We start from the raw sequence: 21,693 nt of genomic DNA, 5'->3' as shown, positions 1-21,693 counted from the left end.
TCCACTGTTATGGACAAAGCCCTTAAACTATGTTTGCCATCTGGCCATAAGCACCTCCGCTTATGAGGTAGTGCTTTCTAGGTGGCATTTTGCATCACCTTTTGAGGTGCACTGATGATTATTAGCTAGTAGTCAGTGCCAAGGGAGACTTGAGACTGGGGTTGTTGCGTGGCAAAATGTGTTGGAAGGGGGCTATTTATCTGTCTAGCTTAATTTCTCTAAGACATATCAACTAGGAAGGGGATCGTGTACTTCTTAGTAGGGAAGGAGATTACCTGTTCTGCACCTTGGTGGCACTTGTGGAGTATATTACTCACCAGGTTTCTACATTATTTGTCAATAGCAATCGTGTCTCTCTCTTCAAGTTTAATTTGGGTAGGATATTATTTAGGGCTCTTCGGCCTGCAGGGATTGGGCCAGCTAACATCCCCACTCCTTTAGGATCAGAGCAGCCACTTGGACTGGAGGGTGGAGCTTGGAGACAGGGCAAGTAAAAAGGATTGATAGTTGGAGGCCTGAATGCTATAAACGTTTCAAGTGCCCAAATGTGATTTACCAGGGACCTTTGTTGTGTTTCTTCCTCACAATTCTGTGCACTAAGTCCAATGACCCCAGTATAAGTCTGGGTCTTTGGTCACTCATGTTCACTGAGCTGCAGACACATTTTAGGCCCATGATTTTCAGTGAATGCCGGGGTCAAGATGACGTGGGTTGGTGTTGGTTGCCTTCGATTGTTTCAGCTAAGACAGGTTGTTGAAAAGACTCTGGGCAGGAAGCTTATTCTGCCTTCCCTCTTAATAATGCACGCTGTAGGGAATTATTTGGTTCAGAATGAAAGAGGGGACCTCAATGGGCCTCCGATGCCAGACATTTCTTGGCTGGCCAGGGAAATTCCTGAAGTGGTTAATGCATCCCCCCCCCCCCCCCCCATATTAGTCCAAGGAAGTTGTGTGGCATGAACCAACTGAGAAAGGCTTGAATAATTCCACCAAGTGTTTGAACAGCTAAATGGCAATGCTTCCTAAAAATTTGGTTGTTTCCAATCAATGACCTTGGGTTGCCTAACGAGGGAGCATTTTATCCTAGATGGTCAATGGATTGTTCATAAACTCTCGAATTTATTTTGCAGCTCAGCACCTCGCCCCAAACATTGGGAGGAGGCCATATGGTATTAGAACCATCGCTGACCTGAAACGTTAGTGGTATCAGGGTTCTGAGGGGGAAGCTTACAACACTGTTTCTAGGCGTTTTGTACAGTAGGGCTGGAAGGGAAAGATGGGTGGGGGAGGGGAGATGTTGTGGGGGGCAAAAAAAAATAGTACCACTTACATTTAAGCCAGCTGCATCTCTCCTCCGCTTCTCCAGCGAGTCCGGAACAAGGAAGCACCGAGGCTCCCCATAGCCAATCACAACTCTGCAATGCAGCTTTGTGATTGGCTCCCCAAAGCCAATCACAACACTGCAATGCAGCGTTGTGATTGGTCTGAATGCCATGGATCGGCAATCAGATTGGGGCTGGGGGCCTGGGCATGTTCCCCACCAGGCTGTGTAATGCAGCCCGGTGGGGAACATGCAAAGTGCGCATGACTGTTTGGCCGCCCCAGGAAGGCTGGCAAAGCAGTCATGCACACTTGGAGTGTGCAACCCACTCCTCCCCCTGTGCCTCCAGCCCATCCCGCCCCTCCCTAACACAGCCCGGAACCTGTGAAAAATAAAGTGATAATACCTATGTTATTATCATTTAATTTTTCCTGCTCAAAGAGCAGTGGGGCTACTCTCCTCTGCCTGCCTTAGTTGTTCCCAGGTATGACCGAGCAGTTCTGTGTGGTCTACTTACCTAATCTGTTTCCACACATCTGCTGGCAAACATAACCCAAAGAACAAGTCTATGTCGGCAAGTGCCATTATTGTTGCTCCCAAAGCGGTTCCTAGCTCGGTGTAAAAGGCGGTGGGGTTCTTTTGTAAATCCGGCAAAGATTTACGGAATGTCAAGATGTCCTGTCTGTCCCATGGCCTTAGCGGAGGAGCCACCCTGCGTTTGTAGGTCCTCCGTTTTAAAGCTGAGTGACAGGGGAGAAGGGCTTGCGACAGGGGACTGAGTTATGGCCCAGCTGACCAGGCATATCTCGCCAAAGGGTGTCAGGCGCTCCAAATATGGAGGCCTTTGGCATAATTTTAGGTCCGCATCTGAGCTGGCATCGCTGCTTCCCGGTGGAACCGAGCATTTCCTTTATTTTGGAAGGAGCCCTTGGTTTGGTTAAGGTGCTAGAGCAGGCAAAGAACCTGTTCTGGGGCAGGACATGCGCTTTCAAAACATTTTATCGCTAATGGTGATTATGATCAGGATTGCCACTGTATAATGTGCACTGTAAATATGTAATGCACACAAGATAATTTTTCTGATGTAAAATTGTGGTTCTTGAGTGTTTTAAAAAAAATAATTTGTTGGGTGTAATAAATACTGCCTCAGAGATATCCTTAAAGCCAAAAGCCTTGGCCTCATGTAAGTACCGTTCTGTGGTCCTTGCATTGGGACCTTCTATGAGCGCCCCAACTATTGTAATATGATTGGCAAATTTTTCTTTGCACCAAACACACGTCCTATGTTTTCAGAATATAAAAAATAAAATCTAGACGTGCACCTTATTTGCAGCAGAATTTGACATCGCTCATTGAAAAGCTTATAATTTCACATACTTCCACATTTTTGCAGAAAAATTATAAAGAGCCCAAGATTTTCCTCACATTTCAGCGAATGAGCAATACTGGAATATTTTTTGGCGGACATTGATACCTCTGGAAAAAAAGGTTCTTGGTAGATGCAAATTAATGATCAAATATAATGAGTTTTGAACATTTTCATTACAAAATAGACAAACTATGGCTTTTCTGCGAAAATGCGATGGGCTCTAATTTTTTTAAGTAGAAAAGTTCGGTATTGTAAAACTTTTCAGCAGCAAGTTTAATCTTGAGCTGGTGCTGTTTCTGCGAACATGTGTATATTTTGGACAGAAAGTTCCTACAGCTGCATCTGTTATATATAGATTGCACGTTTGTGCAGACAGTTGGAGGATTTGCTCATTTCTGGAGCACAAACGGATATAACTCCTAGTTTCCATTAAAAAAAAAAAAAAATCAGTAATTATGTATATTATCTGCGAAGTGTTTACGGGAGCTTCGCGATTTAAGCATATATTTCGGTAGCTGCACCTATTCTGTGTAAATTCAGATAATCAGAGGGATTTTTCATGTGAAGTTTCAGAGCTCTAAGAAGTGGCCATTCAAGGGAAAAAAAACACTCTTCCTCTGAAACTCTTAAGTGCTTGTTCATTTCCTGACAGACTTGGAAGGAGGCTCTTTTTTTTCCATCGTGTGTTGGAACCAATCTTCACGGGCTGTGCACACGTTGTACGACCAAACTCCACATAATCGTCTGAAACAATGGGTGTGCGTGCTGTACTGCAATGTTGATCTTTCTCAGATATCAACATATTATGCTCACTTTATTTTCTTATAAACCTTTAGGATCAAATTATGCAAAGTTTCTGCACATGCAAATATTCTGCAACAAGGCACAGGAATGAAGGAAACTAAGTTTCTGCTTTTGAGTTGTCACTTATAAAACAGCACAAGCTGTCAAGTTTTGCGAAAATACCTAGTGCAATCTTACAGTGCAGTTATATCCCGCCCAGTGCTTACCATTGGTTGGATTTATTGGCAATCTCCTTTGCTTGTTTTTTATTTGTTAGCAAGTGTGAGCTCGTTGTTCACTTCTTGTGTTTGTCCCTCTCCATGCGCATAACCTTATTACTTTTGTCCCTCCACTGCTTTCTTTTCAGGTGCTTCTTCTTTCTTTCTTTTGGTTCAGCACTCCATTAGAGTGCATGTGTTTTCCAGTTGTCTCCTTCCTGACCTTCTCTCTCCCCCACCACCTTTTTTTTTTTTGTGTTCAAAGGTTTTTTATTAGGAGCTGCAAGAAATACAACAGTACAAAAGACCAGTTCAAGAACTTACGTACAGTGCTATAATGAAATCATTAAAAAAAGAATTATAGACTTTGCTACTGGTTACGTAAATTGCATTCTGTAATACAGGCAAGTCCAGATAAAAACATAAGTCCAGAAAAAAACAAAGGGTCCACATATATTGTCTAATAGGCAGATGTAGACGAGTTGCGCCCAAAGTTACACGATGACTTGTTTAACATGACCATTATCACATGACATGACCTGAGGAGAAAAGAACACCAACATTGGATAGCAGAGGCATCAGGAGCTAAGCATTTGTGTAGATCTACCCTGTATACAAAGGAAGGATGCACGTGACAGCTATGCAGAAAAGCGCTCTGAGTACCATGTGCTCAGATTCATGGAGGTTTGAATGCGTCAAAGTGGTCATCTAGTGCGGACCAGAGTTTCCTGAGCGGCGGCCTCCATGGGGTAGAAGTTAAGGATATGTTATCCGCACCTCTTAAGTGGGAGACCCAATTTAGCCAGTGGGGAAAGGAAGCTTTGTTTGTGCTTTTCCAGTTATTAAGTATGATTTTGACCCCAGCCGTCAGCAGCAGGTCCAGTAGGGCTTTCTCATCATCATTGAGTGTGACGGCTTTGGCAAAATCTAGAACAAGCGTTGAAAATTCCCTTGGTAAGGTGATATGGAGCACTGTGTGTATGAAACCAAAGATCCTGTCCCAATAGGAGGTAACACAGGGGCATTTGAAGATTAGATGTTCCAGATCTCCTCCCACATTCATACAATTCCAACATGTCCCACCACCTTGATCCCTGTTGCTCTGTTTTGCCTGTGTGCCTCTTCCACACCACCTCCAAGCTACACTTGCCCTCGAGTGCTTTCCCCTCATATTGCATTCTCACTTGTGTGCATCTCCCTCAAGGGCTGCTTCTCCCCCTCCTCCCACTTCCCACTTCCCATTGCTGCTGCATCCCGCTCAGGGCTTTAAGTGGAATTGAAAAAAACTGGGAGGTCTCTCAAAGGGGCGTGGCCAATGTAATTAAGGGTGTGGCTTAAAAACATGTATGCTAATCTAAAACTCTGCTTAACATAGTGTGCCGCCAGACTTGTATTTTGCTGTTTGTATTCCAGATATATGATACAACAAGTAACATCATACCTACTACAAGTCAGGACTATGGCTTTGTCAATGGTTGTTAGTTGCATAAGATAAATAAGCAGCAACTATGTACTACTAAAACAACTTCCACTTAGACACCACGATAATATTACTGCTCCTGAGTTTCAAAAAGAAAAGGGAAATCCAGAGAGAAAATGACTCTCTTTAACCGCATCGCTGCGGCGGCTTTTCCCGCTGTGTGCGGCGCTTTTTAAAATACCGCGTTACATGACGAGCTCAGCTCGTCATCAGCATACGAGCGCCGTAGCTGATGATGAGCTGAGCTCGTCATCAGTATCGAAGGTGTTAAAGGATTTCCCTTCCCCTACAAGGCTCACCTGGCATGACTGTTTTCAACAAGGGGGGAGAGAGGTGTAGGGCAATTTCCACTCAAGAAGAGTGGTAGGTCCAGCCACAGCATGTGCCCTAACAATGTGAAGTTTACAAAGAAGGCTGAGCTGTTCCTGAATGGAAGGAAGTACGTGTCAAATAAGTGTCTGGATACTGTTGGTCTCACTGAGTCCTACAGTTGGGCATCCATTGTGTTGGATGTAATGCCCTCACACACCCTTTCAGGTGTCAGGCTTCATCATCTGGGCTGCTCCTCGTTGGGTCGGCGGTGCAATACCCAACGGGCGACACCTCGAAGAGGGGCACTTTCGCGGAGATCTTTTATCCAACAGCCGTTTGGTGAAGTGTGGGTGTGGGGCCAGTAAGGCGTAGACGTTTGAGTGAGTTAAAATAAAGCTGGGAGTACCAGTATCAAGTTTATTCTGAGGGTCTCCTGCTCTAGTTAAAATGAAAAGTGAAAAACATGCCCCTGTGAGAAAACGTCCTAGGAGGAGGGGGTCCCAGTGTGAACGTAGTATAATATACACAAATCAAAAATTATTCTACACAAACACTGAATGGATCCACACTGTTTAATTCACAATGGGATAAGGTATACTGAATATACAGAACAAATTATCAAAAGTTGTAGGTGGTTGTACAGTGCCCCAGGGAGGGAGAGAGGAAGGGGAGTGATGGTCAAGTGAGGATGTGGAGATGGAAGGAATTGGTGACAGTAAAATCAGTCAATTGGCAAAACTATATTGACGAATTAGATACAAAACAAAAGGACCAAACGTTCGGCGTTTGAATCAAAACAGCATACTTCACATAATACAATCAATGTTATAATGGTGGCGTGAAGTTGACACTGAGAAAGGTGGTTGTCGACGTTTCGACCATCAGATATGCGCAGGGGTTAGTCGTCCCCTTGCTGTGGGGTCTTCTTCAGGACCAGAAAGGGGCAGGCAACCTGAGTTATTAAAGTGGCAAAGGGTCAAGAGATGACATCACATAGGGTTCTTTCATATAGTGCATGTCCTGTGGTAAATAGTAATTTACCGTCTGAATTTCTATGCGGTAAAGTTCAATAATAATAACTCAATCGGAAATAAAGAGACACAAAGTCCGTGGCAGCTGAGTTTCAAAGTGGGTTTTATTCCATGAAATGGAATGGTTCGAACATGGATATCATGTTCCTGTCCCCATAGAGGATCAAGAAGGGATAGAGCATACTTTATTGACAGAACATAACTTTTATAGTTAATGTACAGAATGGAGGCCAATACAGAAGGCGTAACAGCTGAGAGAAAACGAGATAAGGACACATGTGCATAGCAATACGTAATCAGAAGGCGTGCACTAGGGCTTACACAGAGGCGTGTGCTAGGAAACGTCACATGAAAGTGTCACAAGTGGGTGGATACTTAATGGAATTTTGCAGTGTCAGCAGGAATCTGTGGCAAGGATGCGCGCGCAGCAGCATGACTTGTGACTGACGTGAGACTGGAGGGTGCAGAGGACTTGACATTTAGCCCTAGAGGGGAGAGACAGAAGTCTGGCATGTCAGATCAACTCGTTCCTAAATCATATCTGATATCTTATGTTTAAGGAACCATATTATCTAGAAGGAAAAGGTCTCTCGGGCAGAGGCTACTCTATACTGAGTGCATATGTGCCTACGTGTCTGCGTGTAATGAGAGGAGCCATGGGCCTACCATGGTAACAGAAGCAATGAATTACTTGCATGGAGACAGAGAGGCCGGGCCCTTTGCTCTGCAGCCGGGGAATTGTTTATCTACTCTGCTAGACTGGAATGTGTTTTCGAGGAGCTGAACTTGGCTATACTGATAACTTGAAGGCAAAATACTGTCTTTGGCAGGCAAGCAGGCCGAGCTGGGCACCGCTCGCCGCGCAGGGAGTAGGACAGAGGTCAGGGAGCATCCCACGTTGCAGCGTTTCAGGAGACGGAGAACAGAAGGGCTTGATGGCAGAAATCAGGGCCTAGCCCTGACTAGGGAAAAACGTGAGAGTGCATCATGTAAAGACGTTGGCAAGGTATACTTAGGAACTGAATTATCGATCCATTCATGGCGGATCTGAAAGAGGACATGTTAACGTTGGACGCAAATGTATTTGCGTCTTCATAGCTGGCACAGGAGGGAAGTTACATGCACTTTAACTCGTACATGGAGACGGTGGGGTACACGTTAGGGAACATTTCTGACCATAAAATTTTATTTCCTCATTCCCTCCTTGTTCCCTACGGACCCTTCATGATACATCAATCCTCATTAGTCCATCTATTTGTTCATATAACATCATTTGCTCTTCTTTTTTTAGACGGGATTTAGAACGCAGACTTGGATGAGGAAAACAGGATGTGGCGCACAGACCGCAAATCGCCGGCCCACATTGTATACATAGGCAACAACTGAATACTATGAGAAGAGCTATTCCGAGGAAGGATAGGACCTTCCATCCCCAGGCTGACAACACGCTCCAGAACCAACCGGACCAAGTCCAAGTACCTGGATTCTGGTGTATCTGACTTGCAATCTTATGGAGGCGTGTAATGGCTTTGTATACTGATGGTGCATTATTAGGAATGAAAACACAGCAACTCGATCCGAGAACTTTACAGGCCCCGCCCCTATCGGCCAGGATGACGTCAAGGACGAGACGATTTTGAAGAACGACAAGTCTCATAGCAGACTGTTCCTCGGTCAAGTTACCTAGGGCGGAAGTAGTTTCATTCACTACTGCTTCAAGGGTTCTGGTCAAGTGACGTATAGACTTACTATTAAAGATGGCACCTAAGTAGGGAAAGAAACCTTTATTGAAATCTGTATATTGTTCCCATGCCGTTTCAGTATAATCAACAAGCGGGAGATCTCTCTTGGGTCTGTTAGGCACTAGTCGGGAGTTTCTATGATAATCAGGTGGAGCTAGAAAAACAGGTGGCAGAAGGAATGCAATGTAACATGTCCCATCCCAATCTAGTGGCAAACGTATGTAGGCTGTATGACCACAAATGAAATAGGAGTGACGTGTAGCCTTGAATGTAGACTGGCCTCTGTCACTGAATTCGATCACAGTAGTACATTTACTATGACCTAGAGGTACTGAACCATTCTTTCTGACACATAATTCACCTTTGACGGGTAGTACTGACATAGAGGGTAAGTCTGGTCCTGTATCAGACTGAACATTTAGAATCATGAGGTTGAGTGTATAATTACCTAATCCATATACTTCATTTTCTAGGTCGGTCCCTGTCCTTTGTGGCAGACCCTCCTTGTTAGGGTAACATGCTTTATGCAGAACTGTATTCAGATTTCCCCATATCCAACTACCTTTGTATACTACGGACTCAGAGTCTAAGGAATTTATTAAACTAAACCATGCACCACAGGAACCATTATGTGTGAATGGATACGGGAAAAGAGGCAAGACTCCATTGTATTTCTGATAAGGAGGAAGTCGGCCACATATCCAACAATTGGTAGCATTGCTAGTCTGATGAGAATGATGTAACATACTGATAAAGGTATTGTTGCGCAGCGCAAGTCGGTAAGACAATTCATGAGGGGGTAGTTCACTGAAAGTATGCTCGACAGTGCTGTTTGAAAAGAAATGTGCATGTACGGAGAGAGGGAAATACATATGCAATAGAATACTTGCAGCAATAATCGTAAGACTCAGAAAAAAACATAATCAGCAATGTCACTATACAGTGACTACGAAGAGATTTACAATATTCTCGTTTCTTGAGCTGTTTCTGTCTATCTCTCTCTCTAATGGGGTCTAACGGATACATGTCAGAAACTGTCTAACCGATTCACCTAGGGGAGGACTTAAACAATTAAACTGTCTGACTTGCTAGACCTCAGCTTTAACCGATACTCTTGTTGAGGAGTTTTCTCTACCAGGGGGAGTTTAGAGTCACTAGAATCTGGGCAGTCCTTAGAGGGGGAGGATGAGTCAGTCTCTGGCGGTGTTCCGTAAAGTTTTTTAACGTGACTCATATGGACCCATCCTTTGCGGCCCTCCAGCTTCACTGCCGTCCTCGTTGTCAATAAGACGAGCTTCGGCTCCTGCCAGCGGGGCTCCAGCGGGCTTTTCCTGTCAAAATTGCGCACGCAAACGAATGTTCCTGGTGTAATCTCGTGCGGCTTCACCTCGGTGTTGTCGGGAAAGGCTGCAGCTACCTGTGAACGACATGATTGTAGTGCAGACATCAAGGAGGCAAGGTAATCTGTCAACATATTACTATCTACATCAGTTAATTTTCTTGGTATAGGCGTCCCCCACATATTCGGTGGCCTACCAAAGACCACCTCATACGGAGATAGCCCCGTTCTCGAGTGCGCAACCATTCTCATGTAAAATAATGCAACTGGCAGGGCGACTATCCAGTCGACCCCTTTTTCGGCACATATTTTTGCAAGACGAGTTTTCAGTGTCTGATTGTGGCGTTCCACGAGACCTGCTGCCTCGGGATGTCGGACGCAGTGGAATTTCCACTGATATCCTAGCAAGAGGTAAACCTGCTTCATTAATTCAGATGAGAATGGCTGGCCGTTATCTGAATACACGACACGAGGCAAACCGTACCGTGGGAAAAATTCACGAACCAGCTGCTTGGCAGTGGTCGGAGCAGTATAATCTGGGACTGGATATGCTTCTGTCCAACGGGAAAGTGCACAAACAACTACGAGGACATATTTGAATCCTCGACATCGTTCCATCTGGATATAATCCATCTGGAGGACTTCAAAAGGGTAATCGGGAGGATGAAATCCACCTTGCTCTACGGGAATGCTTTTGCCTGGATTGAACTGACAACAAATCATGCAAGTACGCACTTTCTGTTTTGCTGCTGCTCGTAAATGTTTGTTGTACCAGAGATTCTGTAAACTGTCTAACATAGCTTTTTCTCCCAGATGTGCTGGACTATGTGCAGTATTGATCATAACTTGAACCATAGAGTCGGGGAGAAACCATGTGGCTTTTCCCTTCGTCATCCACCCCTGATCTGTCTGGACTCCTCCTAGTTCAGTCCATTTCTTTATTTCGTCTGGAGTAGCATGTGTCTGTATGTCAATTACATCTAGTGCGGGATCCTTAACTGTCATGCAATGTGTCAATGTCGGAACTATTGTCTTTGTCATGTCTGCTGCAGATGAATGAGTCAGAGCTGTGTGTTTCGCGGTTTGATCTGCCAGGTCATTACCCTGGGAAATGGTATCGGTAACTTTAGTATGTGCTGTACATTTGATGATGGCTATGGCTGAAGGCAGATGTATTGCTTCTAAAAGTGCTTGAATGAGAGGACCATGCTGTATTTTTGCTCCGTGAGAGGTCAAGAAACCTCTCTCCTGCCAGAGCACACCGAAGTCGTGTACGACTCCAAAGGCATAACGTGAATCTGTGTATATGTTAACATTCCTATTTTTGGCTATTATACAGGCTCGGGTCAGAGCAATAAGCTCTGCAGCTTGAGCAGACAGTGTATCAATACGGTGTGTTTCTTTGACTTCAGTTTCAGTAGTCACTGCATATGCGGCCACTAATTCTCCTGTGCTTGTTCTCATACATGAACCATCCACGTAAAGTGTCAGGTCTGGGTTAGTCAGTGCAACATCTGTCAAGTCTCGTCGGGGCTTTGTTACTGCATTAATGATCTCTATACAATCATGTGGAGCTGGATCTGTAATGTTTGAAGGTAACAGTGTGGCAGGATTGAGTATGTTACAGCGTCTGATTTCTATGTGTGGCTGGAACAATGTCAATTCATAACCTGTCAGTCGTGCTATAGTCAAGTGTTGAGTCTGTGTTCTGTTTAAAAGAACTTCCACAGAGTGTGGAACTTGTACTGTCAGAGGGTGTCCTAACACTATGGAATCACTTTGTTGGATTGCTAAGGCTGTTGCTGCAACAGATTTTAAGCATGCAGGCAGAGCCTGGGCTACTGGGTCTAGTGTACTTGAAAAAAAAGCACAAGGCTTATGTGAACCTGCTTGATCTTGTGTGAGGACAGACAATGCTGTACCATCACGTTCTGTAACAAAGAGTGTAAAAGGTTTGCTGTAACATGGTGTTGCTAAAACTGGTGCCTGACATAATGCTTTCTTTAATTCTTCAAAAGCCTGTGTATGTTCCTGAGTCCAAGGGAGGACAGTCGAAGTCGCTGCCTCCTGTGTTGTCAACTGTATAAGTGGCTTGGCTAGGAATGCGTACTGGGGAATCCATTGTCGGCAGTAAGAGGTGAGGCCAATGAAGGCCCGCACTTCCTTTTGTGTCGTGGGTTGCGGTAAGTGTGCAATTAACTCGATGCGGTCAGGTGTTAGCTGTCTCCCCCTCTTGGACAGCAAGTGCCCAAGGTACACCACTTGCTGAACACAGAATTGTAACTTTGAAGGGGAAACCTTGTGTCCCTTGTCAGCTAGAAAGTGTAAGACTGTCAGTGATGCATGTTCACATTCAGGTTCGCTACGAGCGGTGATCAGCAGATCATCGACGTACTGCAGCAAGGCAGTGTTAACTGGCATTTGAATACTGTCAAGTTGTCTTTTTAAGGCTTGGCTGTAGATGCTGGGGCTTTCTGTGAATCCTTGAGGTGCGCGTGCAAATTTGAAGCTTCGTCCATTTAAACAGAATCCGAAGAGATATTGACTTTCCGGATCAATGGGGACACTGAAGAAGGCGTTCTTAAGGTCAATTACAGTAAAGAACGTCGCCTCTGAATCAATAGCAGTCAATAAGGATGAGATGTCGGGGACCACAGGGTACTGCGGCACAATGCATTTATTTAGTTCTCGCAGATCATTCACCAACCGATAAACAGGTGGTGCATTTGGGTCAGTACGTTTAAGAATCGGAATGATAGGGGAATTACATAGATTGGAGTCGGTTTCGACAACCACTCCCTGTGCAATGAGCTCTTCAATGATTTCCAGTAAAGCCACTACAGCATCGGGTGGTAACTTGTATTGTCGTATTCGGGGCAGAACGACACCTGGCTTGAGTGTAACACGGTATGGTGTAATGTGCATACAGCCTACATCAGTTGGCCCTTTTGCCCATAAATGCTTTGGTACATTTTTCAATCTGTCATCAAAATCTCGTAATACATAGTGACCCTTAAAGTCACGCAGAAATAGTCTAACTCCTTCCGGAGAACAACATATGACCGCTCCTAGAGCCTTCAGTGTCTTAATACCTAACAAGTCTTCCGGCCATGACTTCCTGAGTAATAAGTCTGTAGTACGTGATAATGGACCAACTGCTAGGGGGACGGGTTTCGATGCTTCATTAACAATAGGCTGTCCTGAAAAACCAAGGGAAACATTCTGTGTGCCTGAGAGGGGTGCCCCTGGAACCTCATTGTGACTTATCGTTGTTCGACTTGCCCCTGTATCAATCAGAAACTTTCTATCCTTTCCTAAAACTTGACTATGTACATAAGGACCATCTTGATCTACAGGCACTTCAATAAGAGGCAAGCCAACTTCCCTCTCTAGGCTGTTTCATGTGTATCGCTGATAATCGGGATAATCTGATTGGGCATACTGGTACATCTGTTGTGAAACTTGCTGTGCAGCGGCAATAGGCTGAGGCTGTGGTACTGCTACTGTCTGTACTGTCTGTTGGGGAGCATGCATCGGCTGTGTGTTCTGTGGAACATGTTGCTGGACCTGATGTTGGATCTGGTCCTGTCTAGGCTGACGGGGTCTCTCTTTAGTTTTACCTGTGGATATGTTGTGTTTCAGAACGGCACATTCATTTACATAGTGACCTGGCTGTTTGCAATAGTTGCACGTCCCTTTAACGGGAGCTGCCACATTACTAGACTGTGTCACGCCCCTTTTCTGACCGTCAGCTGGGACTGACTGGGCAACTAACATTTTCATTTTCGTATCTTTCATACGTCTTTGTTCATGATCTTGTTCCTCTCTAATCCTGTTCTGGTGGTACTGTAACATTTGTAACATTTGGGATGGGGAATTTGCTTGCCATGTACTCTCGACTTTATATACACGGTTCTTAACCTGGGGCAGGGAATTCTCGACTAATTTGGTTACAAAAAGGTGCGGGTATGACTCGCTACTTGGTTTCAGACCACTGTTAACAATAAAACATTTCTCGAATCTAGAATAATAATCACTAGTGTCTTCATCGTGTTTCTGTTTACAGGCTGAGATTGCATCCCAGTCTTCCTTTTTCGTTGTCAATAATCTTGGCAGAACTTGTACAATTAATCCTGGTAATGCTTTAGCTTTTTCCCCAAGGCCTACCCCTGGAGTACGACCATTTTCTTCGTCCTCTATTTCGGTCCAATTAATCTTTTTATCTCCCACCTCCCATTCTTTCTCTTTGAGTTTCTCGTAAATGCCGGCTGGCAACAGTACTTTTAACATTTTCATAATATCTGAATATGTGTAGTCACCCATGAGTAGCATATCTTTAATTTCTCGGTGAAAACCTGCAGGGTCTTTATCGTGACAGGGTACTAGTTTCTTCATCTCTAGCAATTCTATTTTTGTGAGGGGTGTATATACATACACATGTTCTAGTGTGTCATCTTCTTTTCTTACTGGATGTACTTCTCGTAAGGGATTCTGTCTGTCGAAGTAATACATTTTTCTTTCTTGGGGCGATGGAGCTGACATAAACTGTGGTTTCAGGAACGTATTATACTTGAGTCTTTGTTCTAAAATTTCTTTAATTAAATCGGTACCTAGACCTCTCCATTTATTGGAGAGTAGTTCTACCAATATGTCCGGTAAGGGACCTGGATCAGAATGTTGGCTTTTAAACAGACTAATGAGATGCTGAATCATGTATACACTAGCTAATTTTTGTTCATCAGGGGAAAGGCTCAAGAACGTCTGAGCTACTACATCATCATTGTACGTACTAGAATTGTCGGCCCATTGTACGGCGGACCGAGCTAGTTCTTGTTCATCCATAGAATTGAGTACATGGTACCCCATTCGATCTTGAAGTATTTTATCGGTAGCCTGAAACAAATGTTCAGGAGTCCTTGGATTTGACATGGCTGCTTGAAAAACTCTCTTACTTTCTGGACGTACTGGATGCATATTATTATTAAAGTATCTTCCCTTACCTACATAAGCTATCACTTCTTTAGCTGGTAATTGCAATGTTTGTGTCACTGTCTCGGGTTGCTCCTCTTCTCCCGAGGATTCATTCTTGTCTGAATCTATTCCTATTTCACGTTGTCTTCTTTCGTGTATTTGTACTACTGCTTTTCGGATCTTTTTGTACATGCTATTTATACAATTCTGTCTATCATGTTTCCCATCTGCTATATTCTGACCCCATTTGTTAAGTGCATTCATCTCATCTTGGTCTACACCGGGCCTGTCTTGATCTCTTATCAAGCAGTTTATGAAGAAACGTAATATCATACCTTGGATGTCAACTTTCTGATATGCCAGGGCCTCGCCAATGCTTTCAGGACCTACCCCCGTTTGGACAAAATGATATATTCTGTCTAGATGATCAATCATTCCTGGCAGTAACATTAAGTGGTTGGCAACTCGCCGTAGACGTACTGATGCTAGCATCATTCTGTCGTCTTTACCGGGCACTGGATCATATCTACAGTCTGTGAGAGGTTCCTTAAGTATGTCATAATTCACCGTCTGGGGTGTACGTTGGTGTGCTAAATCCCTATAAGTCAGTCTATGTGCTTGTGGTGGTGTCTGGAAACCTCCTGCCGCACCTCCTGAGGTGCCAGGTAAAAAGGGATTCAGTGGATTCGTGCCAGGAATAATAGGTGCAGGAAGAACGGGAGCTGGGAGCACAGGCGCAGGATGTAGAACGGGAGGAGGAGTTTGTTGTTGCGGAAGTGGTTGGTCATTTCGGGGCGGAGTGCCATCAGCGGGTGGCGCCTGGACACGTGGATTTGTATATGCGGGAGCTACATCGTCTAAATAGGATGAAAGGAATATGTCCTTTGCAGTCTTGTGGCGTACTTTGGTCGGAACTAATGGAGGGGGCAGGTCTTTCGGTATTTCCGGGGTGGCCTTAGGTAAACCCTCGGCCAAGACAGGATACATACCATTCGCAAGAGTATTTCGCTGTCTGTCTACCTGTTCTGCTTTGACTCGTATACCTTCCTCAACTAATTCATTTTCTCTGACTTTTTCGGAATCCTCCCTATGTTTCTCGGCTTTCCTGAATTCTTTTTCTGTTCGTTTATGAGATTCTTTACGCCATAATTCTATGGCGTCTTTCTGTGATTGTCTAGCTTTCTTTTTCCACAGTGCTTCCTCTACTCTCATGATGCAATCTGCATCCCATGTCCCTGTAACGGGCCACCTATATTTCTCTTCCAGATGTTTGGTGTAATCGGCCCATAAATCTAGGTATAATATGGCCTCGAAGCCATGTTTATGGTACATAAAATTTCCGGGAGTGTCCCTAGGGGGGACAGGAATCGCTTCCTCTAATATCCCTTTCCTAGTTCCTATCTGTCTCAATTTATTGAACAACGGCATCTTGATATTTGATACTTGATACTTACTTGAACCTGAACACAGTAACTACAATAAACACAGTAATGAAGATCGAACAATCACTCATACCACGACATTTAAAACACACTGAAACATTTTTAAACATGAATAATAATGATTAGAATGAAACTAGCTAACTGCATACTGGATATACTGCTAAACAGTACAGATACACCGCTAAAACAGTGCATACCGGGTCTGTGTACCCAAACCCGTCTTGACCGGCACAAATTGATGCGCTCGTCTAGATGCATCCCCAGCAACGGTACTCACCGGGAAGCACGGAACAGAAGGCCTCGGAAACTCGACTGGGCTGGACCGGACTCGACTCGACTCGACTCGTGACGTAGGTACTTCGGAACTGGTGGGCCTCTAGATACCTCGGACCTTGTTCTCTTTGGCTGGGCTCTGGTCGGGATCCTCCGCACTCCTCACCGCCTCGTCTGGGTGCTGATCGCAGTCTCCGTCACCTCCGTAGGCCTGAGGGAGATACAGGAAATCCTGCGGGTACGCGTAATTGTCCGTCTTGGCTGGAGCAGGGGGCGAAGCCTGCAACGCACCTACCGGCGCGTGGGGTGGGGGAGGGGTACCTATTCAGGCACCAAATTATGTGGTAAATAGTAATTTACCGTCTGAATTTCTATGCGGTAAAGTTCAATAATAATAACTCAATCGGAAATAAAGAGACACAAAGTCCGTGGCAGCTGAGTTTCAAAGTGGGTTTTATTCCATGAAATGGAATGGTTCGAACATGGATATCATGTTCCTGTCCCCATAGAGGATCAGGAAGGGATAGAGCATACTTTATTGACAGAACATAACTTTTATAGTTAATGTACAGAATGGAGGCCAATACAGAAGGCGTAACAGCTGAGAGAAAACGAGATAAGGACACATGTGCATAGCAATACGTAATCAGAAGGCGTGCACTAGGGCGTACAAAGAGGCGTGTGCTAGGAAACGTCACATGAAAGTGTCACAAGTGGGTGGATACTTAATGGAATTTTGCAGTGTCAGCAGGAATCTGTGGCAAGGATGCGCGCGCAGCAGCATGACGTGTGACTGACGTGAGACTGGAGGGTGCAGGGGACTTGACATTTAGCCCTAGAGGGGAGAGACAGAAGTTTGGCATGTCAGATCAACTCGTTCCTAAATCATATCTGATATCTTATGTTTAAGGAACCATATTATCTAGAAGGAAAAGGTCTCTCGGGCAGAGGCTACTCTATACTGAGTGCATATGTGCCTACGTGTCTGCGTGTAATGAGAGGAGCCATGGGCCTACCATGGTAACAGAAGCAATGAATTACTTGCATGGAGACAGAGAGGCCGGGCCCTTTGCTCTGCAGCCGGGGAATTGTTTATCTACTCTGCTAGACTGGAATGTGTTTTCGAGGAGCTGAACTTGGCTATACTGATAACTTGAAGGCAAAATACTGTCTTTGGCAGGCAAGCAGGCCGAGCTGGGCACCGCTCGCCGCGCAGGGAGTAGGACAGAGGTCAGGGAGCATCCCACGTTGCAGCGTTTCAGGAGACGGAGAACAGAAGGGCTTGATGGCAGAAATCAGGGCCTAGCCCTGACTAGGGAAAAACGTGAGAGTGCATCATGTAAAGACGTTGGCAAGGTATACTTAGGAACTGAATTATCGATCCATTCATGGCGGATCTGAAAGAGGACATGTTAACGTTGGACGCAAATGTATTTGCGTCTTCATAGCTGGCACAGGAGGGAAGTTACATACACTTTAACTCGTACATGGAGACGGTGGGGTACACGTTAGGGAACATTTCTGACCATAAAATTTTATATTTCCTCAGTCCGATAGGTGAATTCTCAGAGACACGAGTTATGAAGGATGCTAAGGTGTCAGTCAAGCAATCGGGCCGTCAGTATTGCGGTAACGGGACGTCTCCGCCTATGATCCGCGGGTGGTGAGACTCCGTGGTATTTGCGCCGAATGAATCGGGACTGGAAACGCCACTCGAACTTGCAGTCAAACAACAGCAGCAATACATTGGAAGATTGAATCAAAGGACTCACCAAATGTGTTAAGTCTCCAGGCATCAACAGTGCCCGGCGGACTGCATCACGGTTTCAAACTCACATAGAGCATGGCTGTATATGGAGGGAATGTTTTACTCATGCGATAGGTGTATAGTACATGGCACTAGCTCGATGTCCGCTGCACGCTCTGTGTCATAATCAGCAATGGTGTTTCTCAATTCGATACAAGGTTTGTGTTTTAGAAGCCACTTGTGACAAAGGAAAATCAATTAACAAACAAGATTGTTTGTTACTGTAGTCATTTAGAGGGCAAGGTTGCGAGCGGTTAAGGTCTAGTGAAGTCAGACACTGGAACAAGAGTGGTGGGCGTTCCATTAGTAGTCCTGTTATAGTATGTAAGTGATTCCATATTAAAATTATGGCTATCTCATGTTGTCTCTTATAATTTCAATATATTGCCATAGGCGCTGTAAAATGGCCATGTATTAAAATAGGCGTTATGATTAGCAGGTTGCATAATTATCCAGCTCAGTATTGCCATGGACCTAATGTTGTGATGTCAACAATCTGACTGTTTGAGGTCAGTGAGCTCTGCTTCTGGGTCATATAGTAACCTAAGCACGCTAAATTTGCTTGTGATGATAGTATCCCGCTAGGTGATTACAGGGGCGTGAGATCGCCATGTAGAGGCCGACTGCTCTAGATCAATGTGGATGAGTGAGCTACTGCGTGGATGGTTTCATCCAGACGCAATATTGTCATACCTAGCCCACATCATGGGCTAGGTATGACGATATTGCGTCATCTGAATCTACTTTTGAATCTGAATCTACTTTTGGTTAAAGGCCCTATGGTAATTTGATTAACGTCAAGCTGGCCGGGGACTGTATGGAAAGTATCACCTAGTAAAAAGCCCGTCACTCGCCGCCATCATGACTAGATCGTGCTAGTAATTATTATAATTTCTCTTTCAGTTTACTAGGTATTTGGTAGATGCCCTATGATCAGATAGTAATAAACGTCGGACTACCAAGCCGGGACGCCTAGCTGTCATGTTTATGAATACTCAAGCTGCGCATAGCCCGTTAAATGTTAACAAATACGTGGCACTTGGTATGAGCAAGTCTCATTGTTGCAGAAGTGTGGCGGGCCGCAAGTTATCCACGGGCGAGGCGGGTGTATGAGGACTACGGTGGCACTGGTCTCCGTGTACAGTTTTAAACAAGCATTTGTGTCTGGTTAGTCGCCATGCCTTGTGTAGTGTTACCCAGCTATGCTCCCCTAAGATATTACTTACAGTTAGGATGCCGTGTGTACTGCTGCTCGACCTACCCTAGCCGCCGGGTCAGGGTGGTACTGTTTCCCTAGGCGGTCATGGATTTAGAAGGTCGCTGTGTCATGTGACTCGGGAGTGACTCTCACTCGGGTCACGTGATCCGTTGTGATAAGGCGAAGGCCATTACGGAACGGAGTGTTTATACCGATTTAGCGCTGTTTAATGCGATTAAGCCCTGTCATTTAGACTCAAACTATGCCTGAAGATGTGTTTGTTAAAAATGTTTTTTGTTTTTTTGTATTATTATTATATCTTTGTGCATCAGTATTAAATGATCGTTTGAGAAGCAGACAAACATTAGGTGCCCGTGGGCCAAGGGTGCCCCGCCTGAGATGTACTAGTAATCAATTAAGTTGTGAACCATGTGCATACGCTGTTGTAATTCGATAAAGGATACATAATGGGTGGTGTACAGCAAGGTTGTAAATGACACATGTATTAGTTGGTTACTAATGTGTATCTGACCCAGACTGAGCTCTAAGTTAATTAGTTTGAAGTCATGTGGGCACCCTATGTGGCCACTAGGGCCTAATAAACAGCATTGTATGACGGTTCTGCTCTAGTTTGTCGGGCTCTGAACATAATGTGCGTAGGTTAGGGTGTCTTAGATTGAACTCAATGGTATTTCTTCATTCAGGCCTATGCTGTCAGAGGATAAGCGATGTATCCACCTCTGTTCTTTGTAGAATAGGCTCTGCTTTGATGTTTTGGGATCTGCTTCTAGTACCAACCACCTTAGGGAATCTGCCGTGTGGTTGTGTTCTAGATAATGTTTGAACATTTTCGTGTTACTTTTCTTGCAGCGGAAATTGCTGCGATGTTCCGAAATGCGTGTCTTGATGGGGCGTGTGGTCATGCCCACATAGTATAAATCACATGGACACATCAGGAGATAAATGCAATTCGTAGTTTCTGCACATGCAAATATTCTGCAACAAAGGCACAGGAATGAAGGAAACTAAGTTTCTGCTTTTGAGTTGTCACCTATAAAATAGCACAAGTTGTCTAGTTTTGCGAAAATACCTATTGCAAGCCTACAGTGCAGTTATATCCCGCCCAGTGCTTACCATTGGCTGGATTTATTGGCAATCTCCTTTGCTTGTTCTTTATTTGTTAGCTAGTGTGGGCTTGTGGTTCACTTCTTGTGTTTGTTCCTCTCCATGAGCATAACCTCATTACTTGTGTCCATCCACTGCTTTCATTTCAGGTGCTTCTTCTTTCTTTCTTTTGGTTCAGCACTCCATTCGAGTGCATGTGTTTTCCAGTTGTCTCCTTCCTGACCTTCTCTCTCCCCCACCACCTTGATCCCTGTTGCTCTGTTTTGCCAGTGTGCCTCTTCCCCACCCCACTCCTTGTTGCACTTGCCCTCGAGTGCTTTCCCTTCATATTGCATTTTCACTTTTGTGCATCTCCCTCAAGGGATGCTTCTCCCCCTCGTCCCACTTCCCATTGCTGGCCAATCCCGCTCAGGGCTTTTAGTGGATGAGAAAACTGGGAGGGCTCTCAAAGGGACGTGGCCAATGTAATTAAGGGTGTGGCTTAAAAACACGTATGCTAAGCTAAAACTCTGTGCTTAACATAGTGTGCCGCCCGACTTGTATTTTGCTGTTTGCATTCCAGATATATGATACAACAAGTAACATCAAACCTACTACAAGTCATGATTATTCGCTTTGTCAATGGTTGATAGTTGCATAAGATAAATAAGAAGCAACTATGTATTATTAAAAAACTTCCACTGAGACACCACAATAATATTACTGGTCCTGAGTTTCAAAAAGAGAAGGGAAATCCAGAGAGAAAATTACTCTCTTTAAAGGATTTCCCTTCCCCTACAAGGCTCACCTGGCATGACGTCATGCCCTAACTTCTCCACTAGTGAGAAGTAAGCAGTGTGAGCAGGCGCACATCGATGTGCCTGCGGTCACTGCAGTCCAGAAAAAAACGGACCCCCTGTGCCAGGGCACAAAAGAGAGACCGATAGAGACCTGCTTCGAGGCCCCCTTTAAAAAACTGCAGTTGCTCAGCACCTGAGAGCGCCGGCCCCCTTAAAGCACTGCTCCCGCTACCATTGTTGTCCTGTCACCCACTTGCAGTCTTTGTTTCAATTAATTAATTTTTTTATACAGAGGACCAGGCAGCAAATTGCTGCTGGCCTGTCCACCTTAAAATACTTTTCCACTACTATTTATTTACTTTTTATTTGCAGCTCCCACTCAGACTGGTTATTAAAAAAATGCTTCCCGCGTCATTTTGTAGGCAAAGGTGTGGAATAGATGGTGTATGCCCCTACAAAATGAAGCAGCTGTGCGAATGCATCATTGCGTCTTTTTGCTGCATT

This window comes from Lissotriton vulgaris, chromosome 3_1 (genome assembly GCF_964263255.1).
Source record: "Lissotriton vulgaris chromosome 3_1, aLisVul1.2, whole genome shotgun sequence".
Taxonomy (NCBI): domain Eukaryota; kingdom Metazoa; phylum Chordata; class Amphibia; order Caudata; family Salamandridae; genus Lissotriton; species Lissotriton vulgaris.
This window is presented reverse-complemented; position numbering follows the sequence as displayed.